General features: G+C 52.0%; 1 protein-coding gene across 1 annotated transcript in view; it reads right to left on the reverse strand.

The window, feature by feature from the left end:
- LOC125948115 (FH2 domain-containing protein 1) overlaps window positions 1-16,458 on the reverse strand; it is a 54,347-nt gene that overhangs the window by 28,988 nt on the left and 8,901 nt on the right. The window contains exon 3 of the mRNA XM_049673863.1: window positions 2,378-2,630. The gene's annotated coding sequence lies outside the window, so the exon portion shown is untranslated. The remainder of the gene's footprint in view (window positions 1-2,377; window positions 2,631-16,458) is intronic.

Raw genomic sequence — 16,458 nt, forward strand, 5'->3', positions numbered from 1 at the left:
GGTGGGATGTAGCTCCACAAAGCGACGACTCGTGATGCCCGTTTGATTGATGCCCAAATACGAGTGTGCACTCGAGGGAACTTCAGGGGCGCCAGCAGCCAGAGTGTGTGAATCATCACCGGCCAAACATGGCGTAGGATCCACCACCAACGTCGGAACGCTTCCGTTCCCTTCCGAGGGCGTAGTGGAAGTCAGCTATAATGCACACTTATCAATGCCAGTGCGAACGAACCTAACCGAGAGAAGAACTCTCGAAACGAACAACGAATACAGCAGGGCAAAGCTCTACACCATTACGCCCAAACTCGAGCAGCACCTCGCGCGCGCGTACTACACCAGAGTAACGGCCAAATTTGCATACATTCAAGCCTCTTGTCCCGGGCATCTCCTCATCCTCCGAAGCGGGGGTTTCTCCTCTCAATGCCAAAACGCGTCAACGAAGAGGAGGAGGTTCATACAGTTCGAATGTGAATGAAGTGGCTTCAAGTGTTGCTGCCGTGCGGCCACTGAACACTACGTGACATCTCACAAGGCCGTTCATTAGCACCCGCAGTGACACGAATAACTGCAGCCTCCAAACCGACGAACGAAAAGCGAGGAAGCGAACAAAAAAATTGGCGAACGAGGCGCCATTACGCATCATTTCACGAAAATCAATGTCCGGACTCGGCGGCCTGACCGCGCTGCCGTGAAGGTGTTAAGAGCCTGCGCTGCCGCACTCTAGCGTTTATGACACGGGCTCCCCACTCCCCCCTCTTCAAAACGCCCAACCAGATGGCCATATTTGTGAAAACGCCAATACAGCTCCCTGCGCTCGCTCACTCTGTGTGGTGCTCTATAGCTGAACTCATCGTGCCCAGCGTTGCCATCGTGAGCCTTCGGACGTCGTCGTCGCTGTCGTCGTGTGGCTCTCTGGCGTCGATCGCGGGATCGCGTTTGTTTCCGCGTGCCAGCCAACCAGCCCAAAACCGGCAGTACTGCAGGGGGAGGAAGAGGAGGAGGAGGAGGAGGAGCAAGCCGCCAAAGAAGGCGCTGTCAAGGCGCCAGCTGTTCAGTCGTCGAAGCCACCGGGGGCCACCTATGATCTTGACCGTGTGCCCAGGGACCTTGACCTACACCACAGTGTACTGCTGCGTTGCGATGGATTCGACCGGCGAAGGGAGATCCGGATCCCGAAAAGTAGATCACAGCTGCAACTTCTAGAAGATTTTCCCATGCCCTAGTGGTGGTGTGGCGGTCATCCGGAGTTATGGCAGTGCAAAGGCGGTGATCGTGACTAGAGCGCACGTCTTGCCAATATCCAAAACCGAGCCAATAATTCAATGAGCACTGAGGCTAAGGAAGCGGCGCAATATCCGTGTCCGTCGTACTTCCTCCTTCTCCTCCTTTACCTCCGCCATATCTTATCTTAATGGCGACGACTCATTACACTTATATTAATAACGCCGCACGACAGGCCCAAATCTGGCCAGGCAAATGGGTCGTCCTTCCCCCAGTGGCCGTGCGACAACAATTAGACACCAGCGCCAGGGGTTGCGCCATTTTCCGTTCCGCTGTTTCCGCTGCGCTTGTCCCTTCCTCGCCAAGGCAAATATCCCTTTTAAGGATGACTCTTATGACTCCGGGGTCCTTGCTGTGGCCCCGCGTGGCGCGATTACTCCGACTCCGTCTTCCCACTGCCCTCCCTCCCTCCCTCCTGATGTCGATGGCTTTACGCCATGCCTTATTATGTTTGCTATGGGGATCATGATTTTTCGATCACACCATTCAAATACCAACCATCACCGACCGCAAAACCACACATGCGAAGTGATCTCCTCTCGCGATCTGACCTTTTCGTCAGATCGGCGACCCAGAATCCTCGGTCCGATATGAGAACCGTGACCGAGCTGTGGCCACGGCCCCTCGTGTGGCCCGTTCACGGTGTAGGTCTCTCTATAGCCCCTTCCCACTCTTTTGCTGGCGACATCGCGGACATATGTTACGCGGACTTCACACACTACTGCCAAACACAAGTACAGAACACATACACACATACAGCAAGACAGTACCATGGCGTTGCAAGGTCCTCGCCACTAACACTCCTTCCATCCTCCCCTTTCCCACAACCCCACTCTGCGAAGGCTCTCGAGAATCTCGGAACAAAGCTGAGCGCGATCGGCGTGATCCGCGAGGTCTTCTGAGGCCGCGGCTCGAGACAGCATGCGCGAAAGTCAACTTCCCTCCTTCTCGATCTGTCTCTCTCTCTCTCCCCTACCCTATCTTTGGTACGCATTTGGATCACTTTCACCGATCGTCGTGGGATTTGATGGATGGCGTGAGCTAGTTCATCGCGCCCCCGGACCGATGGGTCGAGGTTTGATCGAATTTGACCTACCGTAGCGTGCGTTAGGCGCTGCAATAGTAACAGGTGCAGCGCGAACTGGTCCGTCGTCGCGGAATCGTCAATGACGCCTGCGCTACTGCTCAGCTGTTTCGTGCCCCGCCGCATCCTCCACCTGCACCACAGTTCGCCACAATTCCTTTGCTCTTGCTTGCGTCCGTTCGCGCGGCTCGCGAACTCGCGACGGTATACTCGGTGATCTCCGGTGAGCGAGTTTTGAGTGCCAGATGAGAGAAACGGACAGATCCTGCGAACGAACAAGAGATGAGGATGGGTGGTTATGTATGGGACGGGTGGGTTTTCGGTTTTTAAGTTTTTTTTATGAAACCGTCGCTGAAGGAAGAGGTCATTTCGCGCGAAGTTATAATAGCTTGTACATGGGGCTCCTCACGCAACCCCCAAAACGAATGGTAAAAGGGAATCGAGAGATGAGGGGGGGGGGGGGGGCTGATAACCGGTGGCATTGGCACTTGCTTCCTCTCCTTGCCCTTGCAGTGACAACATTATTCCATCCGTGTGTGTGTGTGTGTGTGTGTGTGTGGATGCTGGGTTAATATGTATTCTGCTTGAAATTCCTTCGACAATTCAATTATCATCGCTGCTGCCGACGCCGGCACGACCTTGTCGCAATTTGCTCATCATCGGTCGATCGTTGACATATAAATGGCCGATGGGGATGGGTAGACGGCGTCGTACGTCGACGTGTAGCAGTCGTCATGTTATAGCATGCCGTCTAAGTGATTTCCATTACCAACGATGAACGATCAATCCATGGTGCAATCGCATTCCACAAAACCCCTGATTTATAGGATAAGATGGTGCAGAATTCTATCTCTATACTGTCCTATACTTCAAGTAAGTTAATATGGATTCAATACTTTCATGAAGACATTTCAAAACTAATGAGAAACTCTAAACGATCGTTCGCGGGATACAATTGATCGCTGACACCGCTAATGGATATAAAGCATGCTCCATTCAAAATGATTTTCTTCCTTGCAAACTGTTCCAACTACAACAATTATACAGAAAAAAAGATTGGCTAGTCCTGTTGCTGCTGCTGCTGCTACTTCTGCTGGTATCAAATTAAATTGTGCAACCCCCATATATTATTGGCCCGCCAGACATTCCTTGACATTCCGAAGCTTGTGCCATTGTCACGCAGCCGATGGTCGAACGGGCAAGCAGCAAGCAAACAAACAACAGGCGCAACAACAACAACAACAAAAAAACCAACAAATTAAAAGGACAAAATGAACGACCACCCCTTTCCTTAAAAAGCACCATGAATTGATTATACCTCGAGGGTGTGTGCCTGTGTGTGCACACGCGCGAGTACGTTTGCCTGACGCTCACTAATTGGAAGATGCAAGAGTTATTGCTCCTCTCCGATGATTTCACTGCTTTAAAGCGGCAAATTATCTTATTTTCGCAAAACAAAACAACAACAAAAACCGACAACTTAACGAGAAATTTGACCTCGATCATCATCATCATCATCGTGATCATCGTCATCAACATCATCCCATCGAAAGTAGGAGGGAGGGTGTGGAGTAGTGCCCACCGATCATCCGATCCGATGGAGGTACGAAGAGAATGTACCCAGAAATACCGAGCGCGAAAGAGTGCGAAAGAGCGAATCTGGCGCCGGATCTGGCTGGATGGATCGCAGATACGCATCTTCACACTACATAATTTATGAGTAACTTGTACCCACCACCATGCGATCGTTTCTGTGCGCGCGCGCTCGTGTGTGTGTGTGCTGCATTGATGAGACGACGGGTAAGATATACGTACGCGTGGTGCACTGGGGTTCTGGTATCCGATTCCATAGGGGTTTCGCTTGCTGCAACGCAACGAACGACGAGAGAAGGACAGGTTTGCGCTGGATCCTTCCTCCATCCTAGCAGCACATCCCAACCAGCAGCCTTCAACGGTGGCATCGGTTGCAAATCGCTGACCATGGGAAGTGTACGTGCAATAAAGCTTCTGTCAGAGGATCGAATGGCTGATGGCTGTCATGGAGAACACATGGTGTGTGTATAGAGACCTCCCGGTAGCCATGGCTAGATGCTCATGCATGTCCTTATGGGGAGGCCTTAGTTTGCCTCAAACCATTATCTATCTGCTGCGTAATTTTTTGGAGGATCCATCAAAACAACTCATACCCGATGCGAGATGTTGTTGTTCAGTTGCTCGCTTTTTTGTCATCATCTGGCCTCTAGACCTACTGTACAAAAGCCATCAACGGGGGCACCACGGACCCATTGCTCCAGTGACCGCGAAATCGATTGTAAAAGCGGAAAAACAGGAAACTATCAGTCTACCTCGGCTAGGGTAGACATCGACGTAGAAAGGGGGAGGGGAGGACCCAGTAATGTAAAGTTCGCAAACACTCATGCTCGGACCAGTCGCGATCGAGTCGAGCTTCCCCCACTGATCATCATCCCTTACACAGCGCGCGCTTGGCGGCGGCAGTGGCGGCGGTACAAGGATTCAACCTTTCCGTGCCCGTTCACCCAACTACTACCCAACGATCCCCGTCCCCGCGGTTGCGCATAACCACTAAAAATCTTGAATTTTCCCTAAAAGGAATGATTTTTTCCCCTTTCTTTTTCCACCACCGCGGGGACCCCGCAGTGACCGACCAGCCGACCTCGGTTGGCCAACAACCGGTGACGTTCGCCGTCGCGAACTTGGACTTGGCAGTTGTACTCGTCGACGCCAGCGTTGTCGGCGTCGTCTACCGTGGTGTCTCGTCTAGGAGCTTTATGGAGCGTTTAGTGGCGGGCCGCCGCCGCCGCCACGATCGCCACGCGGTCGATTAACGCCACCGGAAGAAGAAGGAATGAGATGTTGGATCACTTCGCTTCGCGCCACGTCCTCGTCCGACAGCCGTTCGGTGAGCCGGGCCTGCTGGTGAAGGTTACACGGATTGTCGCTCCTTGGCTTTTTGTTTATTTGTCAGACGGATTTATGATGCGATTGGCTCGAGAGGCCGCCACATAGTCGAGGAGGAGGGTTCAGTGCCAGTGCGGTGTGTATGTAACACCCGGAGCATATAAATATGAGCTGCGCGGAACTGTGTGCGTAATCTTGGAGTATCCGAGGGCTCCGATGATTAGTGGCACGTTACCATCCTCGGCTGCGTACCCTGACCCTGAAACCCCGGGGCCTCATGAGCCAAATTTGGGATTCTATCGCGTTAACCGAGACCGAGACCCGTTCGGATCGGATGTTCGAAGCGTCGCGGGATCTGCCACGATATCGACAGCCGCAGGACCATAACTCCTGTCTGCCTGACATAATCGCCTAGGCATCATCACAAGCTCTAATGAACGCGGAAGACCACACCACAGCCACAACGTGTCGTGTTGTCGCACATTACCTTGGATGATCCTTCTCCGGCGCAGGGTTGTTGTTGTTGTTGATGAGGATCCGTGGAGCTGTGTGCCATTTTTGGCGAAACGTCGTGCAACCCTTAGTCACTCTGACTATGGCTTCTATGGCTGCTACGCCTTGACGAAGTGATTCATAAACTGGTAAAGACCCTAGATGGTATGATGTCGTCTGCTCAACGGAGGTAGCATCGTGGGGAATGGAACGAAGATGAGCGATTGCGATGTCTGGGGAGCTGTAATCAATCAACAGCATGATGACGAGAGATCACTTCGAGAAAGAGAGAGTAAGTAAGCGATCAGTTCATAGTCTGCTGAGTACTACTTTTTATCGTACACTACTCAATAGAACAGATCAAATCGCTCGTCAATGGCCAGCTCTAACGATATTGTTACAGCATTTACCATCTTCAACAACAATGTCATGCCGCATCCGCAGTTTATCTCCCAGAGGCAGAGTGTATGACCCTGAACATCGGCATTAACATGTAATTAGTGTGAAGCGCTCGCTAACCTATCGATCGGAACGATTTCCAATTGGTCGTCCACCATCCCTCCCCTCCCCTCCCCTCCAAAACGCGAATAGGATAATGATGCAGTAATGCCGTGACATCCAAACAACGCTGCAACGCCCGGTTGCATCGCATGCGCACATGATCGCGTCACTGCGATCGAGACCTTTAAAAATTCGCCCGCCTACCCCCACTCGTTCTACCCTCTGAGCATCGGCGATCCGCGCTGCACGCGTAAACCCACGAAAACTCAAGAAACGATGGGGAGATGGGGAGGGAAGAAAATCGTGAGTTCACCGAGCGAGCAACGACAATTATGGACCATTCAATTGTAACACCCTGGGACCTGTACGCGATCGTACGCGCCCACACGGATCGTAGCGCTCGCGTAGCCAGTAGATCCAGCATCATTCAATTACGGTGCAACCTGTTGCACCGAGCCACAGGATCTTGGCTTGGCTTGGAGTCTCGAGCACAGTCGAACGAGTGAGTTGCAGCCCGAAAAAAACAATTCAAGAAGGCGTTACGCAAAAACCACCCTCCCATGGATCCGGAGGAAGATCGGACACCTAGCTGGAAGCGCACCTCCATTGAAAGGGCCATCGAATGGCCGCCAAACCTTACGCGATTAAATTTATCGCTCCAAGCAGCAGCACGACGAAGCGCTGCCCCCCGCGATCTCCAGTCAAGTGCAGCAAGGTGCAGCATTGTTTGTGAAGATCGCGCGGTATTGTGTTGTGCAGGAGAAGTGCGTTCCGTCGCGAACGTTCCGATGGATCGAGGAGTTTACTTTTGTCCAATGGCTGGGGAGTGTGACACGAAGCAGAGAGCAACACGATCGTGATCGGGCTTCACCGCCTTCAACCTGAGCTTTTACTGGGTAAATAACTTAATTTATTCCAATCCAGTAATTTATGCGAACATATGCGTACACACACGCACACACACACTGGCACGCACACCGGGTGCGGATTATTCAGTGGCGCCAAGAGTGAGCGCGACCGTGCAGACTGGAATCGAGGTCTGCGAACTAGTCATCCCTCTTACAATGCCGCCCCAAAACCCAGGCATTCCTTTTTCAGCTTGCTTGAACGATACGATTCATAGCACTGGCATAGTACCAGGGCGAGATCATACATTATGAGTCGGCTCGGCAGCAGCACCGTGACCAATTTGTTGCAGTGAACCATAAAGTCCGGACTGGAAGGAAAGGTCAGTGCAGCTCCGAAGGACGAACCGCAATGATGAATGGGATTTATTGGGTGTCAAAATACCAGCGAGTCTCCCCGCGTTGCGCCAAGTTTCCTCTTTCTTCTTCTTCGTCGTTCACTTCTTCTGCGGTTTCCTCGTTGCCTCTTTTCACACATTAATTCACCATTTTGCTCCTACGTAATCTTAATAAGCGCTCATTGTTTCACAAGCTGGCGGGGCGCCCAAACGAAGATTTAGTGGCTGCGGATCAAGCGGAATAATGCTGCGGAAGGTTACATGGCTTATGCTGATGATCAAGCGCGCCATAAGTTCATACGTTTGGCATGGAAAGAAGCGCATTTTGAATCGCGTTTACGCATACCAAAAGGCAGCTGACAGATGCCAATGAGTTGGGTTCAAAATATTTCTCAAAATAGAAAAACCACTTTGACGATCGAAACACTATTAATAGAACACTTTGATGGAACTATCTTATAGGCTCTTCACAACGAATTCCTAGGGGCCCCTTTAGGGGAGGAAGCTTTAAAGAGCTTAGCGACCATACGAATGAGGGACCGCGGACGGCCCCAGCAGCAGCAGAATTGGATGACGAAAGCTCTAGCCCATTCATATTTTTCAATCCCAGCGACTCAGGATCCGAAAAAAACGCGCTGCGGCGCACCAGCTAATCAAGCTCCCATACAATGACACATGGTGAGGTCTTGGCTGCCGCCCCAGGAACCCCCACACTACTCGCGAGCTAACCAATCCGGTTCACCTCCCTTTCCGCGGCCTACTCACGATAAGCTAGTGATGCTAGTGGCTGATTAATCAACCACAACACCAACCACAGCAACCGTAGCAACCGTAGCAACCGAGCAGTTTGCACGGTTAGCCTTATGAATGGATCTGCGGCTACTGCGACGCACTCTCAAATGCGTGTGTGCGATTCAGAGTGAAAACCGAGAACCTAAATCGTTCATTAACCGACTCCACCACCGACGAGCGCGACACGCGGTCCGCGTGACAACGGTGCTGACAAAATGGTCCAGGTCCGTTGGGGTGTGGGACCTTCGCTTCGACGGTGCGTGCGGCGCGCGCTGCGTATCGCGCACTCATCGATGGCGTGCGTTGGCGTAGCACACTCGGAGATCGACCGGCAGCGACGACGACGAAGACTCGGCAACACTCCATTTGGTGGACGAGTGACATCATTTCTGTGCGGTCGCCACTGAGGCATTCCCCTCGGGCTTTTGCACGACACAGGTTTTTGGACCGGAAATAGCATTGCGCAGGCCACCACCGCTCCCAGAGGCCGAAGGAAGGCAGAGGTGCCCGCAGCAACAACAGCGGCAGCCGCTAGTTCGACCGCTATTTTTGCTATTGCAGTCCGCCGTCTGGAATGGATTTGACATATACGGGTTCAAGGAACTCCTTGGGAGTTATTAAAATTTGACAGCGACCACAGGCCGGCAAAACAGCTCGTCAACATGTCCATGCTGGATTCGGTTTGATTTTTCTTCTTTCTTTCTTTTTTTTTTCAAACGGTGACCAACCGATGGCCATTGATGGTTTGGTCTTCGTTGCTCGGGTGTAGCTTTTCCCCTTAATTTTATTTTTTTCTCGATCACAATCAAGTGAAACGATCTTAGCCGCTGTGTTTGTTGGCAGGAGAGCACAACCCATTGCGTAACGATGCCAATCCTGTAATGAGGTTACGGCCAGCTTTATGCAAATCATCATCCATCATCCAACCGCCAACGGCTTAGGCAAACCGTTAGGAGTTACATATGGCCCGTAGCTTAATTAGCGAACAACGGTTCTCCCCTTCGGCCATTGCGAATGACCGATGAGTTTGACAAACCGCCTACACATTGGCGCAGGCGGATCCAAAAAAATATGGCAGATTCTGTAAAGAGCTGCGTGACGTGTGTAAAGCACATCACGTGCTTCGAAGTGATGCATATCCCGAGGAAATCGGTCTTATGATGGATAGGACCACTAAACTCCCGGGGGACACCAGATGTAGCTGATTCGCAATTAATCGGTTCAGTTATGCTCCACTCAACGAGACCGCTTCAATTGCCTTGTCCTGCCGAATGAGGTGATAATTGTCCAGCCAACACGGCCAGCGGTACCTTGTAACACGATCACGGGCTACCACGGGTGGCCATCGGTATAAGGTTACACTTGTTGGTCTGGTCTACAGTGCGGCAACAAATCAAATACTAGACACTGGGCTAACCGGCTAACTAGGCTGACGACGACGACGACGATGACGACCAAAGCTACCCATTACGATGCGTGTAAGATGACCAGGTGTCAGATTGCACCGAACTCAATCAAACGGTCGAGATCGATGTTGGGGCTGCTGCTTCGATGTGATTTGTAGCTAAATTAGCAGGTTCACATCCCCTGTGAGGTGCGGTGCGCCGCGCGCGCTATGCAAATATGTACCTATACTACCTTTACGAACGCTGGGTGACGCTTCGGGCGACGAAAAATCGGAGCGCCCATTGCCAGCCCAATCATACATACTGCGTACCGTGGCCGAGGTCGAACGGCGGAGATCACAAGTACGTTTACTGTACTGCGTGTGTCGCGGTGCCTGGGTGAACCAAGGGACTTGGTAAATCTCCCCCCGGGGGCATCCTACTATGTACTTAGTGGCGGTGTGCGTTGCGCGTACTTGACTTGCACGTAAAAGTCAATAAATCAAGTCCTATCCGATCCGGTACTTGGTAGTTGGCAAATCACCTGGGAGAAGGCATTTGAAGAGATGATAGAAACAGAGAGAAACGGGAGCAATTTCAGGGTTGATAGTGCGTACACCAACACCACCACCTACCTCAATGGGAAGAAGTCGACTAAGTCGACTTGTTCGACCGATGCCAAATCGCATCGGGAATGCGGAGTCAGCATTCGATCCGAAGGTAAGGCTCGACCGAAGGTGGACGTTTGCCCTTGTCCTCCATGATGATCGCACATAAATACACATCAACTGGCACGAGGGGAGCGGACCGGCCACGAAGTGCCACGGACTGGAGAGAGCGAATCCAACACGACCAGATAGTGGTGTGTGAGCACAGTCCACGCGCACGGACTGAGATCACTGACAAGAAGGGCACACGGACACCACCACCCGAACCGAGGCATTATGATCGGCGGTGTGCACAACAGTCGATCAAGTCGAGCTAAGTCCTTTTAAGGAAAGCGAACGACCATGGCGCCAACGCCACCGGATCGTACCGGACACTCGGCTGAGGCTGCAGCTCCAAGCATACATACATACCATACCACACGCACATACACACACTTACACACGGCCGATCACAAGGCATCGCCGCAGATCAGTTCCGGTCGCGAAGAGACGAGTTGGATTTGTTGATCGACCAACACGCCAGACGACACATGACATCACCGCGGGCTCGCGTCAAATCTGCTCTGCTAATGGTGTTCTGTTCAGCAAATTTCTTTCCTCTTTTCTCGCCGGGTCTTTCCGCCACATTCCAGCCAGAAATTAGCCTATGCTGAAAGTGAACTCAAACATTGCCAAATGTTCCGGAATGTGATGGCAAATATGGTGTCTAATGGATTTGGTTCCAAGGCACCAGGGAGTGGCATCGACGAGTACTCCTTCCTTTTGAGTCATCAAACGCTGGCGTCCATTCGCCGCTATTGCTGGTTATCGAATAGCGAACCGAACGCTAGACGCGATTCCACTTCACTTGTCGGAGCACTGTAAATCACGAAAATAGACCGCAAACCACCCAAGTGAGACAAGTCAAAAGTCCTCAGCTATCATCTTGCGTGAACACTCGAACTCGACTGATTGGTACAAGAAGATCAGGTTGTCGGATTAGCACGCCGGGTTGGCCGTGATGAGGACTACAATTCCCAGCTTTGCAAACTCACTTTCTGTTCCCGATCGGTTACGTAATGTTGCGGCAATGCGCTGTTCGGAATTTCGTCTGGACACTGTCAGACGTGCGAATGCCTGTGTATACGCTTGATCTGATGCACCACTCGATAGGTCATACACGCAGGGGCGCACGATGCTATTGAAGGTAATCTTCATAGCGGAAGAGATCATCGGTCGCTGCACTGAGCTGGCAGCACAACACCACCACCACCACCACCACCACTGGCACCACAGGCCATCTACATTCCACATTTGTTGGTGATCCGTCGATTGGTCGATTAATCGCAGTCAACCCTCGCATCACAAGGCCGCATCATTGGCCGTGGTACTCACAAATGGACACAGTTTTCTGCTGACCAATTCCCGATGTCGCACCATGGCGCACAACAACAACCAGTCAGCCCACAATTAAAGTCACCATTCATTCCGAACGGAATGAGGATGATGAGAAGCATAACGCGCTTCAAGCGGTCAAGGCTGCAGTGGAAGGCCATTTTTGGACCATAATGCAGATCCTCCCCAAAATGCCTGAGATGAGTAATGCGCACCTCGCACAGTCAATGGACAATGAGGAAGTGATTGGCCGAGACTGGCTTGGCTGGAAGAGGCTTATGGCTTATCTATATTACTTTCCATTAAAATGCAAAACAGATGTCCGCAAAGGCCACAGACCGCTGGCAACGGTTCTGAGTTTGTAACGTTTGCAACGTGTTTACGCTGACCACTCTCTAGAACTCCTTATATCATCTCGCGGCTCGATTGCAACTTGACGGTGGCGCCCCAGCGCTTAAAATGTACGCGCCATTACTCAACAATCGAGCCGATAACGATGCGGGGATGCCACGATTTGAGATTTATTTATTGGCACAAATTTATCCTTCTCCTCTCAATCAGCATCATCTTCTGCGAGTACTGTCAGGGCACCGCTGGTAGTGCTGGCGCTTCTGGCGGCGTCTCGTAACCGTGTACGCGGGGCTCGCAAACCCTACTGACCCCGATGTCGGCCGTCTGCGCACGTTCACGTTCGCGTTCACATACAGACATTCTCCCCAACCCCCGTGGTCCGAACACTCGTTTAATCCTATTTATGAGCAATTTACGGAGCAGTTTTTCATCGTTTTGTCATGCTGCATCAGTCGCCGTCGTCGTCGTCGTCGTCGTCGTACGTCGCTGTAGCCTAGGGTGTGGTGCCCGTTGATTTATGGAGAGTGCGCGCAGCGTCCTCGGTGAGCTGCTGCTGGTGCTAGCGCTGAGCGATGCGGATGGTAGCGATTGCAATCAACGAATTCGAAAGCGCCTTTAAGAACCGACGCCGGGCGCAATCGTAAGCCGTTGACGTCGCACAACGGTTATCGGACAAACTGTAATGCATTGTGCAGCTCCTCCCGTTCGATCACTTACAGGATATCGCAGCTTACAACAACAATCGCCAGATTTAATTTAGTGGAATCTTGACTCAAACTCTCCACGATCCTTGCTTGACATTCCGTTTTCCTCATTCGCGCTCGTCAAGATCTTAATATGCTGATCAGGGTGCATCGAGCGCCTGTCAGCGACGATACGATCAGCAACAACCGACCAGAGGCAGGCACCCTTTGCCTGTTCGCCTGATCTTAATCACGCACAAGCGCAACCAAACACACACACACACACACACGATCTGCTCAATGAAGAAGCCGATGTAACATTTAACGACCTTGCGCTGCTCCTGGCATCGCATATCATCGATGATTACCGGCATCATTTTCAGAACGTTGCAATTAGCACATATCACGATATCACGGCAAGTGGTGTGCAAGCGTAAAGAAGGTCGATCTGCCCCCCAAAGATCGCGGATCGTGTAGTAAATCGTTTAAAGCATTACTGCTTTTAATATGCTGCCGCGATATACGCTTTTAATTATGATTTAATGTCCCGCATCATGATTACAATTTCCTCCATTTATTTATCTAAATGCAACACGCACATTTACGAACCCGAACAGTTTTTGGTCGCTGCGTACCGCTCTAGCTCACTCACTGTGCGGAAAGACATCAACGCCATTGCCACGAACCCTCCAATCCCTGTGGCCAAGTGTAATCAACGCCGGCGCGTGCATGTGCCAGCGACGTTCAGCACCAAGCACCATTACATAATAGCTACATCCTCGCCCCTTCGTTCTCGTCAGAAGCTCTTTATCAGCTGAGGCTGTACAGCTTCGATCGTAGTTCGCTTCGTAGACAGCCTGCAGGCTTCTTACTCTCCCCTTTTCGCGCTCCCGCGGGGGGGATTATGCACGACCCTTGGCTAGTGCCAAATTTGGGCATCTTCTACCGCGGAAGGCCATTCTCTCGGAAGGGAGAAGGGAAGGTGAGTGAGAAGAGTGAAAATCCTGCCAGTGGTGGCAATTGCGGGAGAACCGTGTCAAGTGGTCGGCTGCCGCCTGCTGCTTTAGCCATATTTTATGTCAAGCTGACGGAGACGGCAAGTATCCAACCCTAGAACCCAGCAGCAATCCCATTTAAAGATCTGAACTGTCCAGCGGGAGACTCCTCGCTTCTGAGGCGCCAGTACTGTCGGAGTGTAGTAGAGAAGGAGAGAGAAAGAGAGACTATAATTATCTCGTGCAGTCGTTTTATCGACTTCTGGCTTCGCCGATGAAGGCTACCCAAGCTGGGTCTAGCTGGCGCCAAAGTAATACCTCGTGAGACCGCTAACATTATGCGCAAACTGCCAGAGCCAGTGGTGCTGCGTGCGTGCGTCGTCCGCCTGCGCGCTCCCGAAATAAATAAACAAAAACAACTCCGGTTCGACGGTGAGTCAAGGGGCGGACGAAGTTGCCCTTAGCGGATGGCTGGAGAAGTTCGAGGTTGGGGAGAAAATTTTTCGCGACAATATCGACGTCATCCAAGCGCGAAGCTCGCCATCGCCGCCGCCGCCGCCGTCACCACCGCGCGTGAAGCGGTTGACGACCTTGAAGGTCACTCGACGGTGGTATCGACGTGTAATCAGTTCGTCGTTAAGGTTGCCGCGACATTGACCGCGGGACGGGAGTCGCGTTGCTGTGTGCGCGTTGTGAAAGGCGTTGCGAGACCACGGATTCGGAGTATGTAAATTTCCTTCGGTCGCTGGTAATCGTTCAGTTACTAGTGCTCCTCCTCGAGGACAACACTCGGTACGGGCGGGTGTTAGGTGCTCGCACCGTTTATCTTTGTTCGCAAAGGGTGTACAATCCTACCTACTCCACAAAAAAGAAGGTACTCCCAAAAAATACAAGGACCGCAGCCGTTCCGTTTGTCGGTCGTTTGCCTTGAACGTGTAGCAGCCGCGGCTCGGGCCCACCGAACTCTTAGGACTCTTCTGGATCCTATAGGCGCCCGAACCGATCGAAACGAAGAAGGTGAGGACGCAGTTCCCAAAGCAAACAGTATGGGAGTAATTGTTTCGACGTTTCCATCGTTCAGCAGACGCGCGCTATTCTTGGGGGCTATTGTATGTTGCGGACCTGGACTTGCGTGCACCGACAAAGAACAGGAAAGAGAGATAGAGGGTCTCTTGAAGAAAAAAAAAATCACATCCACCTACGATGGTCAAATTAGCATAAAACAAAGCGATAAAGCCGGCCAAAATCAGTCAACGGGGAGGATCTATCGTTGACTCTAGTTTCACACGGTGGTACGATCATCGCACCGAACCAATCGATCGATCGCCGCTGGCAACAACAAATTGCCGTAATTTATGCCGTCACATAAATCGATAAAAACTCATTTTACACGATTTCATTTGTAGCGACACTGTAGGCTGCCTGGTGCTTGCTGTGAAGTTTGCTCATAAAATCAGAAACCCATTGAGAACGCGCAAGCTCAAAAGAGGTGTCCGTCGCGATAAGCCACGGACGGAGATCATCATGGTCGTGCGAATCCACGCATTTTTGGTGGGGAACCAAACGAGAGGAGGGGGATGGGAGGGGGGGGGGGTTTGCCAAACATTCACTCCAGTAGGAGGAGGCGGCGCGATTGTTTTGCGATTGATGATGTGACCACGAGAACGCATTCACTGACTCATCATCATCATCACCATTCGCACGCCTCCACCTGCCGATGTTGGTAATTTGATCGCAACTTCAAGGAGTGTCCACGGGGCGCACTCGCGCTCTTCCGGAGGGGCTTAGAGACAGGATGTGAGTTGCGCTTTTGTTTCGCGACCTCGCCCCATCGCGCATCGAAGCGCGCCAACCGAAAAATGCCATTTGGTTGCCATGGTGTCCGGCGCTGGTGACGCCGATGACAAGGATCGCCGTGTCCGAAAGCTATCCGAAAATGGGAGCTGGCAGCTGTGCAAAAAAGACGAAGAAAAGAAAACCGAAACCACGCGAGTCGTCATCTCTTCGCCCACATGTGCCAACCGCACACGAGCGCGTCAAAGTATGAAAGCCGTCAAATGCTCCGGCCCCAAATGCGATCTGCAAGGTATTAGAGAGGACGCCCGTGTCCCCACGGGGACTACTACATACCACGGAGCATGGTGTCAATGAATTCGGCGGTTCGCCGAACTGGCGATTAACGTCTTGAGTTGCTGGAAGAGGAACTTGTTTTTTACGGCAATACTCAGCCCGGCGTCGGCTAAGGTGTCAGCAGTGGAGTGAGGAGGAAACCACCCCAGACCACCACCGCGCCGTGAATCATCGGACTCACCTCACCATCTAACAGGGAGAGGGTGAGTTATTCTTAGCATCACCTTCCCCCCAAAAAGGCAGAGAACACTTGAACAGCCAGAATGTGGTGGTCATTCTGTCAAGGAACGGACGCACGGAATCTGTGCGCGTTGGCGATTTGGCGATGGATCGATTTTGGCTCATTGTGCGCGAGTTTCAGCCCGAGCACGGTGGGCGAAAGGCTGCTGCCAGTTTAACGCGCTTTTCGGGCTGTTACTTTGTTGAAGCATTCGCTGGCACGATCGCGACGACGCCACGTCTCGCGCCTGCTTCAGGCTGTCTGCAAATCGATGCCAACGATCCTCTTGGATCTCTCGACTTTGCAATTCCAACCATTCGCCAGAGACCCAGTCAGCGAA

This window comes from Anopheles darlingi, chromosome 2 (genome assembly GCF_943734745.1).
Source record: "Anopheles darlingi chromosome 2, idAnoDarlMG_H_01, whole genome shotgun sequence".
Lineage (NCBI taxonomy): Eukaryota > Metazoa > Arthropoda > Insecta > Diptera > Culicidae > Anopheles > Anopheles darlingi.